Here is a 21,526-nt window from a genome sequence, read left to right as displayed (position 1 = left end):
GACAAACCAATTTAGCCCAAAATACGGGATGTCCCGCCTAATACGGGACAGTTGGCAACCCTAATTGTGAAGGATAACTCATTGAATGCAGATTCTGGTGAGGACCAGGGGAACTCTTTTCTTGCTCTCTTCAGAAGAATGAAAACAGGTGCGGGAAATAGAGGAGATGTTGCCAATGGTCAACTATGGTAGAGGGGAAGCCAAGGTGTCAGAAGGACAGAAGACTTTGATTTGTATGAAAGTTTCATTATCAGAGATTAAGGGATTGGGAGAATGGAATGGGGTCCTTACAGGAAATAGAGTGGGAAGAAGTTTTGTCGGGATTGTCTTGGTGATCTATAGGCTTATAAAGGATGTTTGTTTCTATTGTGTCCACTCAGATGAAGTGATCCCAAAGGGAAAGAGAAGAATCAGAGATGGACTATGTGAAAATGAAAGGAAATTGGAAAGATCTGGTAAAATTGAAGAAGTTGGTTCAATGTGAGAAAGAGTTCAGACTGATGAAAGGTTTTTGGTGCAGGGGAGCTGGTTGGGCCTCTGTTGAAGGAAAAAGCTGTGAGCCGCACATAATCCAGCTGTGGGATGGAGGTATAAAAGATGTGCATCTTAATGCTCTGTCAGTTCTGACCAGGCTCCAAATTCTGCTGATATTGGGAAAGTCAAATGCAGTGCACAATATAACCAATATGCAAGGAAATAGTCACAGTTTTCTGCTTCAGTTTTCCTTGAAATCGAGGGCAATCTAAAACCATATCTGCATAAACCAAAGCAGGTGTGGATACTTGATATACAAATTCTCTAGATATGAGACCTTGGATCATGTGTCAACTCAATGCCACGGGATATCAGAATAATACATTCCAGTCCTACTAACACTGTTATCTGGACACGCCAACTGAATAGAATTACAGCTGTTACCTGATATCCACATCATTAGTATGAAAGAAATAAAATGAATTGGTCATGTAGTATATGGAATAGAATTCGGGCAACAAATATTTAGATAAGCCAACATTTTTACAGAGTGGACGATTGGGAAATGAGTGATTCCAGATACAACTCCATCCCCAATAATGCCAAACTGACAGTTTCTACAGGATTTAGTTAATAAATTATAGGAGCAGAATTAGGCCATTTGGCCCATCAAATATACTCTGCCATTCAATCATGGCTGATCTATCTTTCCCTCTCAACCCCATTCTCCTGCCTTCTCCCCATAACCCTTGACACCCTTACTAATCAAGAACTTATCAATCTCCACCTTAAAAATATCCATCGACTTAGCCGTAATAGCCTTCCGTGGCAAGGCTTTCCGCAGATTCACCACCCTCTGACTAAAGAAACCCCTCCTCGTCTTTCTAAAGGAACATCCTTTAATTCTGAGGCTATGGCCTCTGGTCTGAAACTCTCCCACTTGTGGAAACATCCTCTCCACATTCACTCTATTTAGGCCTTTCACTATTTGGTAATGAGGACCCCCCCCCCCCCATCATCCTTCTAAACTCCAGCGAGTACAGGCCCAGTACCGTCAAACGCTCATCATATGTTAACCCAATCATACCTGGGATCATTCTCCGTAAACCTCCACTGGACCCTCTCCAATGCTGACATATCCTTTCTCAGATATGGGGCCAAAAACTGCTCACAATACTCCAAATGTGGTCTGACCAGTATTTTATAAAGCCTCAGCATTACATCCCTGTTTTTGGATTCTAGCCCTCTCGAAATAAATGCTAGCATTGGATTTGCCTTCCTCACTACCGATTTGACTTGCAAATTAAGTTTTTGGGAATCTTGCACGAGCACTCCCAAGTCCCTTTGCACCTCCGATTTGTGAATTCTATAAATAATTCTAGTTATTTCATTTTCAAAATGATGGTGAATTCTCATTTTGAAGTAGAGATACTTGCTCCCATAGTGCTGTTAGTTAGGAAATCCAGTATTTAGCCTGAGTAATATTGAAAGAATGAAAATATATTTTCTAGACTGCTCTGTTGTGGAATCTGCATTTCCTGGTATTCCCTGCATTTGTCACCTTTGAACATTTGGAGCAGTGGATGAGGTGACAGTCACTTCATCAATTTTGATACATTTCTTGAATATTATTAGGAGTGCCACTCAGCCACACAAATGAACTAGTATAGCACCACGCTCTTGATCTTTGCATAGTAAGTAGTAGAAACATTTGCAGTAGAAGCAAGGGCAGATTTTATTGGTCTCACATTGGAATGCATGATCCTCAGTTTACTTTAGTGCCACCCTCTCCACTATCTGCATATTATAGATTCTGTTACTGTCCCAAAATGCATATATTGCCCTCTTGAATGTAATCATCAACTGAATCTCAGCCTTAATCCCAGTCCAGAACAGCTGAGATAGGGATGGTATTTTGATTCCGTGACTCCTGGTTCTAGTAAAATAAACCAGAAGAAATCTCAGCCATACATCTGTCCAGTCGAGTCCTGTAAGAATTTTAATTGTTTTAATGGGATTTATTAAGCTCTTTTAAAGTCTGGAGGCGATAAGTATAATCTGCTTCATTTCTTTTCACCAGATCAAACCAATTCATACCAGAAATCTTTGCGGCTCTCTCTATTGCAAATATATCCTTTCCTTGGTGGGGATGCCAAATCCCTGTACAACATTCTGGTTGTGCTCTCACCAGAGTTCTGTCTAATTCTAATGCATCATCATTGGTCTTGAACGAAAATTCTCTTGCAAGAAAAGACCATATATTTTTTGCCTTATTAATTACTCGCTCTATCATTACGTTATTAGTATTGGTTTACTATTGTCACATGTACTAAGATTCAGTAAAATAAACTTCTGTCTGTGTGCTATTCAATTAAATCAGATCATATTATACATGAGTACAATCTAGCTTATACATAAGTACAACAGGTAGTGCAAAGAGAAAAATACCAGAGCGCAGAATATGGTTGAAAGCATTGTGGTGTTACAGTTCCAGAGACGAAATCTCATGTCCATAATGAAGGCAAGTTGGAATATTGGGACAACACCTTAGCTTATGAGAGGACCATCATTAGTCTGATAACAGAGGGGAGGAAGCTATTCCTGTTGACAAAGATATCAGGTTCCTATCAACACCAATGTTTCATTATTTTCATTTCATTTTTGCACTGCAAAAGAAATACTTTGCATGTCCATTCATTCTATTAAAATTTATGTCATCATATTTTTAACACATAATCTGTCTGGCTAAATCTTTGGTGTCCTTATAACTACACAGCTGTTTTTCATGTCGATTGTGAACTGTTGCAGCACTTCAAAATCACAACCTCCCTATCTGAAAATGATCAATTTATTCATAATTTGTGTCCTGAACTTTAACCTATCTCTAAACCATGTTTGTACATTACTCCCCATCATGTGTTCTAATTTTATTTATTGACCTTTTGCGTAATGTCTTATCACAAGCCTTCTGAAAATCCAAATACACCATATCCAGTGGTTCTCCCTTATCCTGCCTGTTACAACCTCAAAAGACTAACAGATTTGTCAAACATGATTTCCTTCTATAAATCTCTATTGAGTTTCCTCTATCCTGTTATTATTTTCTAAGTGTGTTGTTACCACATCCTTAATAATAGGTTCTAGCATTTTCCCGACTATTTTTTTTGCATTCTCTTCTTTCTGAAATAGTGGTGTTACAATCTGTGGAAACCATTCTTCTGTGAACAACCCCGCTCTGATCTTGTAAAGTAGAGATGTAGAGATGTTGATTGAAAAAACAGCTGAAAAACAATTGGGCCAGAGACTCTGACACAAGGAACTCCTACAGAAATATCCAAGGCCTGACATGATTCACCATAAACATTATCCACCCTACTTTGTAGCTAGAAATTATTACAGTCAGTAAGGTCTGCCCCTTTATTCCCCCTTAATTCAATTTTACCAAAGTTCGTTTCTGCGATTTCAGGTCCATGTTGTCTCGATATTAAGGCTAGTCTTTCTCACCTCACCTCACTGCGCCTCTGGAATTCCAGTCTTTTTTTAACCAATTTTGTTGCCGTAATCCAGAGATGGGAGTTCAAGTCCCAGAACAACAGGTGCGGAATTTAAATTGGCTTAATAAAATAAATCTGGATTTTAAAGGTTTTTTACTGGTTATTCTAACTGTGAAACCACTGAATTTTTATAAAATCCCATCTGGTTCATTAGTATTCTATCGGAAAGGAATTTTGCCAGCCTTATTGAGTCTGTCTTACATTGACTTCAGACCTACAGCGATGCCATTAACTCTTAACTATTTTCTGAAATAGCCTGGTAAGCCATTTGATTTGAAGACATTTTGGGAAGGACCATTGCCAGGGATGTATACTGAAGCAAGCGCCAACTTTTTTGTTTCATTAAAGGGCTCTGGACCTTGCCAGCTGAGCCACCATTTAATTACCCATTCCTAATTGCCCAGATCTTCCACATCAGACACAAAGGACGAGTCCTACGAGAACCTCACATCCATCATCAGCAGCATCCCCAACAAGGAAGAACTTGTTCCCTTGGGCGACTTCAAAGCCAGAGTGGGCGCAGACTACGAATCGTGGTCTTCCTGCCTTGGGCAATTTGGTGTGGGCAAAAGGAATGAGAACGGACAGCGACTGCTCGAGCTGTGCACTTACTGACCTGTGCATTGCCAACTCCTACTTCCAGACAAAGCCCCAGCACAAGATATCCTGGAGACACCCACGCTCAAAGCATTGGCATCAATTGGATCTGATCCTAGTCAGACGTGCCGCCCTCAAGAATGTTCTCCACACACGCTCCAACCACAGTGCGGACTGCGACACAGACCACTCCTTGGTGTGTTGCAAGATCAGGGTGCAACCAAAGAGGCTCTACCATACCAAGAAGCAGGGGAAACCCCGCATCGATGTCAGCAAGATGCCTCATCCAGACCTCGTGCAACAGTTTGCAGAGGCTTTTGAGAGAGAACTTGGCACCTTGTGTCCTGGAGACTCTGCAACAGAGAAGTGGGAAACTCTGCGGGACACCATGCACCGCACAGCCTTGGCTAGCTTTGGGAAGAAGATCTCGAAGACACGACTGGTTTGAGGCCAAGTCGACCGTGCTGACTCCCGTCATCGAAACCAAGCACGCCGCCCTAGCGGAGTACAAGCGATCAGCCAACGAGAAGAACCTGCAGATCCTCAGGGATGCCAGGAGCAAGGCTCAGCAGACTGCTAGGCGTTGCGCCAATGAGTACTGGACACAGCTTAGTGAGGACATCCAGACGGCCGCCATAACAGGGAACATCAGGGGAATGTACAATGGCATTAAGAAGGCACTAGGACCAGTCAAGAGCAAGACAGCCCCCCTCAAATCCTCCACTGGGGAAGTAATCACTGACAAATGCCAGCAGATGATGGGTGGAACACTACTCCGACCTCTACTCGAGAGAGAACACTGTGTCCTCCTCAGCCCTTGACGCCATCGAGTGCCTGCCGACCATGGATGAGTTAGATGGAGAGCCGACGGTAGAAGAGCTCAGCAAGGCCATTGACAGCCTGGCCTCAGGCAAGGCCCCAGGCAGTGACGGGATTCCCCCTGACCTGATCAAGCACTGCAAGACCACCTTACTGCTTCCTCTGCATGAAGGCCTCTGCCAGTGTTGGCAAGAAGGAGCTGTACCGCAGGACATAAGGGATTCCACGATCATTACCCTCTACAAGAACAAGGGCGAGAGAAGCGACTGCAACAACTACAGAGGCATCTCCCTCCTCAACATTGTCGGCAAGGTCTTTGCTCGGGTCATCTTGATCCGCCTGCAGAAGCTGGCAGAACGTGTCTACCCAGAGTCTCAGTGCGGTTTCCGAGCTAGAAGGTCAACAGTAGACATGGTCTTCTCCCTTCGCCAGCTCCAGGAGAAGCGCAGAGAACAGCGGATGCCCTTGTATATGGCTTTCATTGACCTCACCAAGGCTCTCTCAAAGATCGGCTGCCCACCAAAACTGCAGAGCATGATAGAATCCTTCCACATCAACACGAAGGGGACAGTGCAGTTCAATGGCAGTTTCTCGGAGCCCTTCGACATCTGCGGTAGCGTCAAACAAGGCTGTGTCGTCGCTGCCACACTCTTTGGGATTTTCTTCGCTCTGCTCCTGAAACAAGCCTTCCGAACCGCAACAGAGGGGATCTACCTGCGTACTAGATCAGACGGCAGGCTCTTCAACCTCACCCGCCTCCGAGCCAAGACAAAAGTACATGAAGCTCTCATCAGAGACATGTTGGTCGCTGATGACGCAGCAGCTGTGTCCCACACCCAGCAGGAACTACAGTCATTGATGGACCGCTTCTATCGGGCTTGCAAGGACTTTGGGCTGATCATCAGCCTGAAGAAGACGAACGTCCTGGGATCGGATACAAAGGCACCGTCTGTCATCATCATCGACGAATACGAACTCGATGCCGTCCATCAGTTCACGTACCTCGGCTCCACCATCACCGACAACCTCTCCTTGGACACAGAGATTGACAAGAGGATCGGGAAGGCAGCTACAACTCTCACTCGCCTCACAACCCGAGTGTGGACCAATCCAAAGCTGACAATGAAGATAAAGATAGCAGTCTACGACGCCTGTGTCAACAGCACGCTGCTGTACAGCAGTGAGACATGGACTACTTATGCCAGACTGGAGCGAAGACTCAACACCTTCCACCTTAGAAGCATCCACCGTATCCTGGGTATATCCTGGCAACAGAGTGTCCAACGTCGAGATTCTGTCTCGCGCTGGCCTTCCGAGTATGTACACTCTACTCAGGCAGCGCACGCTGTGATGGCTGGGCCATGTCCACCGCATGGAGGATGGCCGTATTCCAAAAGACATCCTCTATGGAGAGCTAACATCTGGGAAGAGAACCATCGGCCGCCCCCAGCTACGTTACAAGGATGTCTGCAAGAGAGATTTGAAGGTGCTCGACATCGATGTGGAGTCCTGGGAGAGCCTTGCAGCTGACCGTACAAGGTGGAGGTAGCCTGAACCAACATCTCAAAACGGGGGAAGAGAAACTGATGAACACAGCGGCAGAAAAGCGGGCACGCAGAAAGGAGCGCAGCAACTTCAACAGACCAGAGTCCACACACAAATGTGACCTTTGTGACAGAGACTGTCACTCCCGCATTGGTCTTTTCAGCCACAAGCGACGCTGCTCTAGCCGAGGTGTGGAGCAAGCAGCCAACTAGGATGCATCACCCATGGTCAGCCATGACCGAGGGGGCTTAAGAAGAAGAATTGCCCTTGAGAAGGCAATGGTGTGCTGTCTTTGTAAACCGCTGTCGTCTTAGATGGAGGGAGTTCTTGAACTTGCACAAGCCAGTCTATTAAGATAGCACGCATGGCTCCTGTTATCCCCTGTACGACCACATAGTTTGGTCTTACTGCCTGATTAACCTCCAGTTGCTGCAAATACTTGTAGGTGTCTTTAACATAGTTACCGCAGAGCACTGGATTTTGAGCCTGCAATGTCACAGGAACGGCAATATATTTTCAGGATCTTGTGTCATGGAGGACAACTTCCAGATGGTGATGTGTGCATGCTATTGCTGCTCTTGTCCTTCGAGCTGGTAGAAGTCGTGGGTTTGGAATGTGCTACTGGAAGAGCATCTTTTCAGTGAGGGACATTCTTTGATTTTGTCAAAACCTGTTAATCTTCCAGAGTGGGGAGATCTCCACACAAAAATGCTGCTAACTGGCAAAATTGCAGGAGCATGTGCTCAGGAATGAACGGAAACTTTGTGCAACTACTGTAAGGGTTCGAAGATAGACAAAAAAAAGTTGGAGTAACTCAGCGAGTCGGAGCATCTCTGGAGGAAAGGTGACATTTTGGGTTGAGGCCCTTCAGGGTATGGACCACAATCTAGGCCCTCCAGCCCATGGTGTTCACCATCCCCTCTGACCTCCCCCTTTCTGATACGGAACGGTCTGTCCACAGCAGAGGCCTCACATTTATTCCCCTCCGCCCCCACCTCAACGGGTTCTGGGTCCGCCACGATGTAGAGCTCTTCTGACATCGCCTCCGCCTCCGGGCCATTTTCTATGGGAAGGAGTAATAGCCTTTCAAATACATGATTTGTGCATTATTTCAGGATGAAACATGAGGGTGCTGATACATTGTAAGAGAACGTATTGAATTGACGGAACAATGATTGTACAGAGAGAATATACTGATGTGTTTACTGTATATATTATGAATACAGAATATTTTTTGAGAAAAAAAGGCCAATGACACGTGCAACCAGTGAGTTTTTAAAAAAATTACAAAGTTGCTAATGGTCATGGCAAAACCCGAACTAAGTAAACTTGTTCTTGATGAGCAAGTAACCTTTGATAGTGCCATCCATGACATTGTTGACGATTGAAACGAATAGATGGGGCCAGTCATTGAGATTTGCCCTGCATCCTGAATGTTTATACCTTCAAAATGTCTCAAAACACTTTACTATTAATTGCTTTTTAAGTGTATTGTTTGGAAGCAGACTTCAGTAGCAATGTTTTAAAGAGTTAAGCTCAACAAGCAACAATAAAATAAATAAGCTGTTAATATATACTTTGGCTGTGCTGATTAGAGGATGAATAGTTCAGAACATCCGGAGCCTTTCATACAGAGGCTTGGAATCTTTTACATCTAGAAATTGTCCTCATTTTAGTCCTTCAGCACTGCATTGAAATGTCAGCATAGATTATGTGTTCAAGTCTCTGGAATGAAGCCTTAACCCACAACCTTCTGGTGCTAATCCAAGTGCTACTGCTGAGCCAAGACTTACGCTGCTTCAAATCACTAATGCATAGTGGAAATGAAAATAGTATAACTAACTCCTGGAGAATCCTGCTCATGTCATATTTCAAATAGAAAAATGCCATCTTTTCTGTGCATCCAAATTTATAGACAATTTACCGGTTAGGTTACTGACACCGTTGACATGTTTAGCCCTTAATTAATGAGGTGGAAACTTAAAGAATAATCTCATGGGTTAGTGCTTGAAAAGCCCCTACTTTCTGTGTAATAAAATATAATAGTCACAGCTTCTATGAGAGAGAAAATAAGATGTGAAAGATCAGGATGACATCTTGTCACTTTAAGAAATCGGCATGTTCAATCAAATGTTCCTTCAATCAAAGTAAAAAGGGCTTTCATTTAAGTCCTTTGAAAGTCATATGGTCATGTGATAAGAACAGAATTAGGCCATTTTGACCTTCAAGTCTACTCCGCCATTCAATCATGGAAGATCTATCTCTCCCTCCTAACCGCATTCTCCTACTTTCTCCCCATAACCCCTGAAAGTAACGATGCTTCCCAGTCACCGTACAATGTTTTTATTTGTTGCATGACTATCAACTGAATTATTTAGGGACATAAATAATAGGGATATTTGTATAGCAAAACCTTGAAATTCATGAAATTCATTGAATTCATGAAATGCCTTGAAATTCATCATTGCATTACAACACACACTAAAATAACACCTTGCAATGGACCAGTGCCAATTTGATCTCGGGCTAATGTACATATGTGTTTTCAGATATTTCCACCCTGCCCTCAAATTCACTTGAACTATCTCTGAAACCTCCCTCCCATTTCTTGATATCTGTCTCCATCACAAGAGAAAGACTATCAACTGACAGCTACTACAAACGCATTGACCCCCACAGTTACCTGAACTTCTACAGGTGTAGAGTAGAGAGCATATAGACTGGTTCGGCAACTTGAATGCCCAGGAACAAAGAAGACTGCAAAAAGTGGTGAATATTGCCCAGTCCATCACGGGTACTGACCTCCCCATCATCAAAGAGATTTACAAAAGTCACTGCTTTGAAAAGGCAGCCAGCATCATCAGAGACCCATACCACCTTGGCCACACAACTCATTTCACTCCTGCCATCGGGAAAAAGATCGGAGCCTGATAACTGTAACGTACAGGTTCAGGAACAGCTTCTTCCCGACAGCCATCGGGCTATTAATCACTATAGCCTCCAAATAAGCTCTGAACAACATAGACTTGGGCATTGGTTTTGTCTTTTTGCACTATTATTATTTGTTTTGTGTGTGTGTGAATGTGTGCATCTATATATATGTAATAAATACTGAACCTTTTGTTTATTATATTGTTTACAGAGTACTATGTTTACATATGTGTAGGAAAGAACAGACACTGGTTTAAATCAAAGGTAGACACAAAATGCTGGAGTAACACAGTGGGACAGGCATGGGTGGAGAGAAGGAATGGGTGGCGTTTCGGGTCGAGACCCTTCTGATTGATATCAGTGGGGGCGGGACGAAGATAGAATGTAGTCGGAGACAGTAAGACTGGTGGGAGAACTGGGAAGGGGGAGGGGATGGAGAGGGAAAACAAGGGCTATCTGAAGTTAGAGAAGTCAATGTTCATACCGCTGGGGTGTAAACTACCCAAGTGAAATATGAGGTGCTGTTCCTCCAATTTGTGCTGGGCCTCACTCTGATAATGGAGGCGCGTCAGGAGAGAAAGGTCAGATTGGAAATGGGAGTGGGAGGTAAAGTGCTGAGTCACTGGGAGATCAGGTAGGTTAAGACTGACTGAGCAGAGGTGTTCAGCGGAACAATCGCCGAGCCTGTGCCGAGCCGCCGACCTTCACCGCCTGACTGATGACATCGACCCTCGCCGCCCCCCCTAGCCATCCGCTGACCGGGACTACCGACGCTTCGTCCGCTGACCCAGACTCCAGTCTCCCATGGGCCACCAGTGACTCTGCCGACCCTCGCCACTCCACTGCCCACCAGCGGGCCGCAGCTATCACATCACTTGAGGTCCACTTGCACCTCCTCCAACCTCATCTATTGTATCCGCTGTTCGAGGTGTCAACTTCTCTGCATCGGCGAGACCAAGTGCAGGCTCAGCGATTGTTTTGCTGAACGCCTCCGCTCAGTCCGTCTTAACTTACCTGATCTCCCGGTTGCTCAGCGCTTCAACTCGCCCTCCCATTCCCAATCTGATCTTTCTGTCCTGGGCCTCCTCCATTGTCAGAGTGAGGCCCAGCGCAAATTGGAGGAACAGCACCTCATATTTCGCTTGGGTAGTTTACACCCCAGCGGTATGAACATTGACTTCTCTAACTTCAGATAGCCCTTGCTTTCTCTCTCCATCCCCTCCCCCTTCCCAGTTCTCCCACTAGTCTTACTGTCCCTGACTACATTCTATCTTTGTCCCGCCCCCTCCCCTGACATCAGTCTGAAGAAGGGTCTCGACCCGAAACATCATCTATTCCTTCTCTCCAGAGATGCTGCCTGACCCGCTGAGTAACTCCAGCATTTTGTGTCTACTATATTTACATATTCTGTTGTGCTACCTCAAGTAAGAATTTCATTATTCGGTTTGGGAAATATGACAATAAAACACTCTTGACTCTTGAACTACACCTCTTCCCACCTTTCCTTTTGCAAAAACACTATCCCCTACTCTCAATTCCTCCGACTCCACTGCATCTGCTCCCAAGGTGAGGCTTTCCAGTTGAGGACATCTGAGATGTCCTCTTTCTTTAGCAAACGTGGTTTCCCCCCTGCTGTCATAGATGGATCCCTCGCCTGCATCACCGTTGTGTCCCTTAGTTTTGATCTCACTTCCTCTCCCTCCCAGATGGAACAAGAATAGAGTTTCCCTTGTCTTTAGATAGACACAAAATGCTGGAGTAACTCAGCGGGACAGGCAGCATCTCTGGAGAGAAGGAATGGGTGACGTTTTGGGTTGAGACACTTCTTCAGATTCAGCCTATCTTTGGTTTAAACCAGCATCTGCAGTTCCTTCCCACACAATCCTGTGTCCTTACCTTTCGCCCCCACCAACCTCTTTATCCAACATATAATTCTCTGACATTTCAGCCAACTTGAGTGTGATCCCATCTCCAGTCATATCATCCCATTCCCACCCCTTCCCATCTTCCATGGAGACCACTCCCTCCGCAACTCCTTGGTTCTCACCCCCTTCCCACCCAAACTAATCCTTCCCCTGCCCCGTCCTGGTAGTTTCCCCTGCATCCACAAGACATGTAACCCTGTCCCAATACCTCCTCCCGCACATCCATCCAGGGATCCCAGCAGTCCTTCGAGGTAGACAGTGGAGGAGAGTGTTCGGAGAGGGAAATTGGCTGATTCTGCAGTCGATGAATAAACTACTAGTTTCACTTCACCCTCACCCCCCCCCCCCCCCCCCCCCGGCTACTCGCTTATATCCCCTTATCACTTGTAGGCTTTGTCCTACCACCACCTCTCTTCCAGCTTTCTTCCCCCACCACAATCAGTCTGAAGAAGGGTCCCAACCTGAAACGTCACCTATCCATGTTCCCCAGAGATGCTGCCTGACCTGCTGAGTTACTTCAGCAGTTTGCACTTTTTTTACATTTCCAGATCTTTTTCATGGCTGCCCCAAAAAGCACATAATTTTGGAAGGTGCTTGTGAATCACAAACTGTTAACTGTGTCATGTAACTTATTAACTAGTTCCTTAAATGGGGCGTTTCTCAGCTCAGAATTGTTGCTGGATGTGGTGGAGGCTTAGGGTGAGCCGTGATGAATAGTGCCAGGATGCACATTGGAACAAGCATCTACTTCTACACCATTAGAGATGAAAGTGAAAGAGGTTGGCACTTGGAGGGAGGATCAGAACCTCCAGAATCCTTCCCTACCATCTCCCATCTTAAAGAAAGCCTTTAACTGAATTTTGATCAGAAACTGGTATATTGTTGCATCTGAGCAGATATTGTCAATTGTGATATTGATAATATCAATAAAGATAATACCTATAACTTAAATTCAGATATACACACCTGTTTTGTTTCAATAAGGCTGCCTTTTCTGTTCATGGCTTTTGCAGTTTCATAATTGTACATCAGTTGGCCAATGTTGCAGCAACAACGATAAACTTGGCTTGTTTTCTCTGAAAATAGGGAGCCCTAATAGAAGTATATAAAGTTATGAGAGGCATAGATAGGGTAGACAGTTGGAAGCTTTCTTCCAAGGTAGAAATGTCAAGTACTAGAGAGCTTTAAGGTGAGATTTTTACATGGAGTGGTATATGCCTGGAACGAACTGCCAGGGTGGTAGAGGTAGATACGGTAGTGGCATATAGGAGGCTTTTAGATGGGCACATGGTAATGGAGGGATATGGATCACATGCAGGCAAAGGAGATTAGTTTAACTTGGCATCATGTTCAGCATGGACATTGCGGGCCGAAGGGCCTATTCCTGAGTCGTACTATTCTAGGTGTTGCATGATAATTGTTATTGCTTCTGCATACCCAACATTGTACATATGTAGGGTCCTTTATTTGGAAGCTCACATTATGCATTGCACACTGTAAAGTCAATCTCAATTCAATTATACTTAAAACATGTGCTAAACAATTTAATTTTTCAGCCATTACTTCTTACATTTTTCATTTGAGACTATCCAGGGCAATTTTTTCCAGATTCTGTATCTGCCCCATGCACTTACTTTTAAAAGATATTGAATGTCTTGTCATTTTTCACTTGTCTGATGTGCAGTGTTCATCAAATGATGTGACAATCAGGATCACAAGAACTAAACGTTGGAATTCCACCTTTTTTTCCCTCACTGCTTCTATACATTATATTTTAAAATGCAAATTTGTTTCACGTACAAATATTTTTCTACCCGTGCCTGACTAAAGGTCAAAAAGAAAATCTCTTTGAGAAGAGAGTCATAAAGAATAATTTATACAGGGTTCTTTTTCCTTTCAACTTTATCTTTATCAGTATTAATTATTTTTTTATTTGCAACATTTAAACTACTACACATTGCCCATGATTGCTTTATCTTCAATTGTCCTCTTAATTTAGATGCCTAAATATTTTTCCTCTTTCATTTTTTTTCATGATTCCTTCCCACGTTTAAAATGCCAATATGATTTTCTTTTGTCCAGGCTGGCTCTCCTTTCCCTAGATCATTAACTAACTCTTTCTTCCCCTTCCTTTCTAGCATTTTCCATGCCAATCAGATGGAAAGAAGACCATGTGACAAGGGCATCACAAGACCAATTGCAGTGAGAAGCAAAGAACCTAAAAATATGTAAATTTTCTTTGAAAACACCCAAGGATATTAATGTTTGATCTCTTAAGGCAAATGGGCAAGTCCCAGGAGTCTGCATTAATTCCCAAGTTCCAAAGATGTGAGATACTGTGCGTTGGAACTGTTAAAGGACAGCTTAGAACTCACAATTACTACTTGCTTCAGTAAGCAGTCCTGAAAAGCAATACTATTTCATGATAAAAATAGCAAAGCTTTCTATTCATGCTTTCTAATTATCCCATCGCTTTCTAATTCAAATCAATTGGACAGAGTATGTCCTTTTAATCAATTTTATACTACACTTGTGTTTCCCTTAAGCTTGCATTCTGAAGTAAAAATAACTCCAGAGTTCTTAATTGCTGTCTCACCAGATCATCTGTGTTGCCCGTAAAAAGGGTCAATCAGATGTAAAAACAAAGACGCAAAGTGCTGGAGTAACACAGCGAGTCTAGCAACATCTCAGAGCCATCAGACTCATGTCATTATCAGAACATGGATCGGTGACGTTTTGGGTTGGGACTCCTTTTCAGTCTGATTGTGGGAGTGAGGGGGAAAGAAAGCTGGAAGAGAGGATGGGCAGAACGAAGTTTGCAGGTAATCGGTTAATATATTTGAGAGGGAGGTTTTGATAGGCAGATAGTTGGACAAAGGCCAGAGATATTAAAACAAAAGGTGTGAGACAAAAGGATTGAAGAGTTGTGAATCATGAGGCTAGAGGAAGGAATAGGTGGAAGGGGAGGAGGAGGAGGAGAGAAACATATGCAAGTCCAGGTGGGGCACAGGAGACGGAAGGGGTGGGACAAGAAGGATGGGGAGTGGAGAAGAAGGGAGAGGGGTGGGGGTTGATAATTAACTAAAATTGGAGAATTGAATATTTAGACCATTGAGTTGTGAGCTACAATCACAATCACAATCACAATAAAACTTTATTAGCCAAGTATGTTTTGCAACATACGAGGAACTTCATTTGCCATACAGTCATAACAGTAAAAAGCAACAGGACACACAAAATACATTTTAACATGAACATCCACCACAGTGACTCCTCCACATTCCTCACTGTGATAGAAGGTGAAAAACAGTTCAGTCTCTCCCTTCTTTGTCCTCCAGCGGTCGGGGGCTCTAACCTTCCGTTGACGGGATGATCTTGACTCCCGAGGCCGGCGGCGAGCCTTCCTCGTCGGGGCGATCAAGCTCCTTCATTGGGGGGGGGGGGGAATCTCAGCTCCCCCACGCCGGCGATCTACCCTGGGTCGGGACCAGTCGAACCTCATGCAGCTTTTGGAGCTCCCGACCGGTCTCAACCCGAGACTGAGCTCTGATGTTAAAGTCCGCAAGCTGCATTGGAGCGTCGATCCCAGGCAAGGGATCGCAGGCTCAGATGACAAGTCCACACCCCCGCGAGGACTCAAGGTCAGTCCCAGGCAATACCTCCAGCTCCGTGATGTTAGGCCGCAGAGCGACCAGAGATACGATCCGGAAAACAATCGCATCTCCGGCGAGGTAAGAGATTGAAAAAAAGTTTCCCCCGACCCCCTCTCCCACCCCCCACATAAAACAAACCAGAGAACATTTACACAAACTTTTAAAACTTACCAAAAATAACAAAAAGAGTTTGAAAAGGACAGACAGACTGTAGGCGAGGCAGCCATCATGCGGCGCCCCCTGGTGAAATATGAGGTGCTGCTCCTCCAGTTTGCATGTAGCCTCACTCTGGCACTGGATAAGGCCCAGAGCAGAAAGTTCAGTGTGGGAATGGGAAGAGTTAAAATGGCTAGCAACCATCCAGAAGGCGTTGGCTGATCGAGCACAATTGTTTGGTGAAATGGTTGCCGAGTCTACAGTTGGTCTCGCCGATGTGCAGGAGGCCACATTGGATATGGTAAATGAGGCTAGAGGAGGTGCACATGAACCTCTTGTCTCACCTGGAAGGACTGCTGGGTTCCTTGTTTGGACACGAGGGAGCAGTATAGGGACAGGTAACATGTCCTGTGGGGTTACTGGGGAAAGTACCTGGGAGGAGTGGTTAGGGTGGGACGGGATGAGTGAACCAAGGAGTTGTGAAGGAAGCAGTCTCTCCGGAAGGGAGAAAGGGATGTGGATGGGAAGATATGACTGGTGGTGGGATCACATTAGAGGTGACAGAAATATCGGAGGATGATGTGTTGGATGTGGAGGCTGGTGGGGTGAAAGCAGAGGACCAGGGGAATAACCAAGTGTCTTTCAACTCCGCCTCATCTGTATCAACCTATTACCTTCCAGGCTTTGACCTGCCCATCCTCTCTTCCAGCTTGCTTCTCCTCACTACACACAGCCTGAAGAAGCATCTTAACCCAAAACATCACTTGTACATGTTCTCCAAAGATGCTGCCTAGATTACTCCAGCACTTTGTGACTTTTCTGTAAACCAGCATCTGCAGTTCCTTGCTTCTGCATAAAAATTGTTAACATATCTAATTGTTAACATGTCTGTATGGAGTTTGTACGTTGTCCCCGTGACCTGCGTGGGTTTTCTCCGAGATCTTCGGTTTCCTCCCACACTCCAAAGACGTACAGGTAATTAGATTAATTGACTGGGTAAATGTAAAAATTGTCCCTAGTGTGTGTAGGATAGTGTTAATGTGCGGGGATCGCTGGGCGGCACGGACTTGGTGGGCCGAAGGGCCTGTTTCCGCGCTGTATCTCCAAATCTAAATCTAAAAAAAATCTAACCTGTTCTACATAAAATCTGTACAATGCTATTTGACTGAAGTTTAAGTACCTGTAATTATAATCCTTTGTTTTGCATTAAGCACAAATTTCAGTCACACTGGGATGACATTAATTGCCACTGCCTGAAAGTTGCTTACAGTTAAAACTAGTTCATTATGAATTGGCGGTGCCCTATTTCAATGAAGACTTCTGTTTCGCCTCCGGGCTAATCTTCCATATCCTTGTGGTCTGTATATGCATTATCAGCATACATTAGAGATGAGAAACACTGAGATATAAATCCTTTGAACAAGCTGTGGTAACAACTTCAATGTTACGGTAAATGAGCCAAAAGATTAATCAGATGTGAACTTTCCCAGGTGTTTCAACACTTAAGTACATTTTTCAAATGGGTGTTGTCTGTTTTGAATATAATTGAGACATTAGGTAAAAGTAGAAAAATAATGAACAGGAATAGTCAATAGGAAAATGTTGCTTTTATCCAATTTGATCAGAAGGAATAAGTAACCTTTTGCTCGTGTTCACGTTGCCTGTGTTCCTACTGAATGATAGGAAGAGGGATGTGGAAAGTGTATAGAGTAGTTTGTGAATGGAAAAACTGAAAGGTCAAATGTGCAAGAGATAAAATAATGAAGGTATTTGGTAAATTAAACATTTAAAGGGCAAGGTAGTGGCATGGAATATTAAAGTTTATCTGCACACACCAGTAGGTCACATGTGCCATCTCACTCACTCTTTACTGTGGTCAGAAATGCAACGTTTATTTTAAATTTGGGGGTGGCATATTAAACATTCCTTTTCAATATGGATGCACCTTTGCTCAATGATTACTGGTGCATGTGCCCCTGCTCAACCTCCAACCCCTCCTTCTACCCCACCCCCGAAACATTGAAGCTACAGCCAAGAAAGCCCACCAACACCTCAACTCAGAGCAACTCAGACTAAGGAAGTTTGGCATGTCTTCAACGACTCTCACCAACATCTACACGTCCTATCAGATGTATCACACCTTGGTTTGGCAACAGCTCTGCCCACGGCTGCAAGAAAATTGCAGAAAATTGTGGGTATAGTTCAGTCGATCACACATTTCCCTTTCCAGTTCTTGCACTTAAAAAAAAAGTCCACTTTCGTTTTAACGCTGTAACACTAGATTCTGCACTCTGGTATATTTTTATTTGCACTACCTGTTGTACATGTGTATAGCTTGATTGTACTCACTTAGCATGATTTAACTGGATAGCATGCAAACATTTTTCCACTGTATCTCGGTACTCATGTCAATAATAAACCAATACCAACCTCCATCTTCACTAACCGAAACGTCACCCATTCCTTCTCTCCTAGATGCTGCCTGACCTGCTGAGTTACTCCAGCATTCTGTGATACCTTCCATCTTCACTAATGCACACAGTCTTGAGTAGCAGTCGGGAAGAGGGGCACCAACAGGGTGTCATTCCTAGGATTCTTCAGGATTAAAAAGCTTCCAAAAGGAAAGATTTTCAGCTAAATAAATTAATTTGTGTTTTGTTTTGTATTAAAAACTCTGCATGGTGTCCTGAAAAGAAGCAGCAGCCTACTATAGACCTTGTATGATGCTTCTCTGATCTTTTAAGTAATTGTTTGGGCTAAATAAAGGCACACATTTTGACATCTTCCAAGATGGAAGATTTGATGGCTTTATTCTCGAATTATTAACCTGTTACATTTTAAAGGAAATGGCACTATGCTGAATTTTGAGATGATATTTTAATTTTTGTAAGTATTAGGCAAAATAGAAAAGATTTATCTCGATCGTTCAGGACAATAGTTTATTTTCATAACAAAAAAAACCCATGCTGGATGAACTCAGCATGCCAAGCAGTTTAGTCAATATTTCATTTTGTTCACAATTTGTACTTTATAGAATTTCTTTAATTAAGTCTGCAGAGGATAATTTGGCAGCAGCTGCATCCTACCCATTTGAGGAGGAATCTGCGAAGGAATATCATTTGGTATTCAGATTTATTGATTGAAAATCAAGTATTTTATTTTTAATTACTTTCTAACTTGAAATATTAATCTCAGGAAACATTACCACTTCTGACTCAGCATTATTTTAGATTTCTTATATTAAAATCAATTTCTTTACTAGGTTTTACCGTCCCAAATTAAATAAATGATCTTCGGGTATAATGGGCCAGATATAAATTATCTTTCCCACTGATTTTACTCTAAACAAGAGTGCTTCTCGTTAGAAGCTCTAAATAGCTTGTAACCTGTTTGGTAAGGTTGCTAAAACTATCATTATATCATAGTGATTTACTACTCTAAACAATTCAGAACCAGAGCTTGTATGCATCGTAGAAAAGTTGCTGATAATATCGTATTAGTGAGAATTTAAAAAAATATATATATTTAAGAATGTATAAGAAAATAAATGCAGATGCTGGTACAAATCGATTTATTCACAAAATGCTGGAGTAACTCAGCAGGTCAGGCAGCATCTCGGGAGAGAAGGAATGGGTGACGTTTCGGGTCGAGACCCTTCTTCAGACTGAAGAAGCTTGGTCATAGAGGAGGTTTTTGAAAGCAATGGGATTTGGGTGGGAACTGTTCTAAACATTGTATCAAAGCAGCAAAATGATTCACCTCATAGAGAAATAGAGCAAGGAGAAAGTACAATGCCCAAGAAGGAAAAATATTTAAGAATGTATAAGAAAATAACTGCAGATGCTGGTACAAATCGATTTATTCACAAAATGCTGGAGTAACTCAGCAGGTCAGGCAGCATCTCGGTAACTCAGCAGGTCAGGCAGCATCTCGGTAACTCAGCAGGTCAGGCAGCATCTCGGTTACTCAGCAGGTCAGGCAGCATCTCGGTAACTCAGCAGGTCAGGCAGCATCTCGGTTACTCAGCAGGTCAGGCAGCATCTCGGTAACTCAGCAGGTCAGGCATCATCTCGGTAACTCAGCAGGTCAGGCAGCATCTCGGTAACTCAGCAGGTCAGGCTGAGATGCTGCCTGACCTGCTGAGTTACTCCAGCATTTTGTGAATATTTAAGAATGGATTAGGACTGGTTCCAGGTAGGTCTGGTCTGGTCATGGATAGACTCAGATACAGTATGTATTAGGTAAGTGGGATTTAACTCAGAGTAAGAGGGATGTGTACTCTTTCACAGGATGGTGGGATGATACCTCAAAAATACTGTGCGTCATTTAAACATAGTGGCTTGACGAGAGGTCTTAAAAGGTGCTTTATAAATGTAAGAAATTAGATAGAAAGTGCTGAAAATACATAGTACATGAAGACGCCTGTGGAGACAGACAGAGTTAATTGTTTGAGTAGACAAGATTTTATGGATGAAAGAAAACCAGGCTGAAACTAAATTTCTTCACTGTCCCTCTCTGCCTGAATTTCATAGTATTTTCAGTTTTATTTCAGATTTGTGTTTTTATCTATTCTGTCTCCTTCTTCTCCATTGTCGTCTGGTTCTGGTTTATGAGTGTCTGATATGAAAAGGAACAGTTGGGAGGTTGTGATGCAGGAAAAGGAAGAAGATATTGAAGCATCTTACATCTACAGCTTAAACTGAGGGAAAGGTAGAATGCATTAGTTATAAGGATACTGTAATGTAAGAAGAGCATTAGTTATAAGGACACTAATGTTCATCAGCTTCAGCTCCTCTATTGATCATGGGCACAAGAATGGGCATTCTAATGTCTTAACCTTCTCCAGTTGGATTAGAATGTACAGATTACATCTGCCCCTCATTAGTTTATTGTTATTGAATCAGGTTATATGCCATGTTGTTCTACGAGGGAAAGGAAAGTATGTAATCTAAAGTAAGAAATAAGATAGAAAGTGCTGAAAATACTCAACACGTTAAGCTGTGACCTGTCATGATTTCATATTTAGAGAAAATATGCTGGAGTAACTCAGTGGGTTGGGCAACATTTCTGGGGACAAGGAATAGGTGAAGTTTCAGACTGAGAGACACTCTTCAGACTGAGAGACACTCAGTCACCGAAATGTCACCTATTCCTTTTCTGCAGAGATGCCACCTGACCCGCTGTGGTTACTCCAGCATTTTGTATCTATCTTCGGTTTAAACCAACATTTGCAGTTACTTCCCACAATATTTAATATTTGGCCACATGTACAGCCTTTAAGTTCAGTGTTTACAGCAACCTTGCAGGTGTCAAGGGTTATGGGGAGAAGGCAGGAGAATGGGGTTAAGAGGGAAAGATAGATCAGCCACAATTGAATGGCGGAGTAGACTTGATGGGACGAATGGCCTAATTCTGCTGCTATCACTTATGAACCTTGTGACCATATGAGTGTAGCTCTATACAAATCTTAGGAATGAATACTGATTATTGAATATTCTTGGTAAATTTTAGATTTAGATTTAGAGATACAGCGCAGAAACAGGCCCTTCGGCCCACCGAGTCCGCGCCGCCCAGTGATCCCTGCACATTAACACTATCCTACACACACTAGGGACAATTCTTTTACATATTACCCAGTCAATTAACCTACTAACCTGTACGTCTTTGGAGTGTGGGAGGAAACCGAAGATCTCGGAGAAAACCCACGCATGTGAAGGGGAGAACGTACAAACTCCGTACAGACAGCGCCCGTAGTCAGGATCGAACCTGAGTCTCCGGCGCTGCATTCGCTGTAAGGCAGCAACTCTACTGCTACGCCACCGTGCCGCCCATTTCTCACTGCAGAGTAAATGTGTGAGAAGTCATGATGAAT

General features: G+C 43.4%; 1 protein-coding gene and 1 long non-coding RNA gene across 5 annotated transcripts in view; one reads left to right on the top strand and one right to left on the bottom strand.

Moving 5' to 3' along the window:
• rhbdd1 (rhomboid domain containing 1) overlaps positions 1-4,002 on the bottom strand; it is a 68,105-nt gene extending 64,103 nt beyond the window's left edge. The window contains exon 1 of the mRNA XM_078410349.1: positions 3,984-4,002. The gene's annotated coding sequence lies outside the window, so the exon portion shown is untranslated. The remainder of the gene's footprint in view (positions 1-3,983) is intronic.
• The window catches only part of LOC144599443 (uncharacterized), an 89,192-nt gene that overhangs the window by 3,462 nt on the left and 64,204 nt on the right, over positions 1-21,526 (top strand). For 2 of the 4 annotated variants that reach the window (XR_013548000.1, XR_013547999.1), the window contains exon 2: positions 13,984-14,047. The exons of 1 other annotated variant lie outside the window; for it this stretch is intronic. This is a non-coding gene — a long non-coding RNA (uncharacterized LOC144599443). Of the gene's footprint in view, positions 1-13,983; positions 14,048-14,128; positions 14,238-21,526 lie in introns of those variants that run through there. One more of the 4 variants, XR_013548001.1, reaches the window with a different exon arrangement.

The sequence above is a fragment of the Rhinoraja longicauda genome, chromosome 13, assembly GCF_053455715.1.
Source record: "Rhinoraja longicauda isolate Sanriku21f chromosome 13, sRhiLon1.1, whole genome shotgun sequence".
In the NCBI taxonomy this organism is placed as follows: Eukaryota; Metazoa; Chordata; class Chondrichthyes; order Rajiformes; family Arhynchobatidae; genus Rhinoraja; species Rhinoraja longicauda.
Note: the sequence above shows the minus strand (reverse complement) of the source record. Positions and strands in the feature narration are given on the sequence as shown.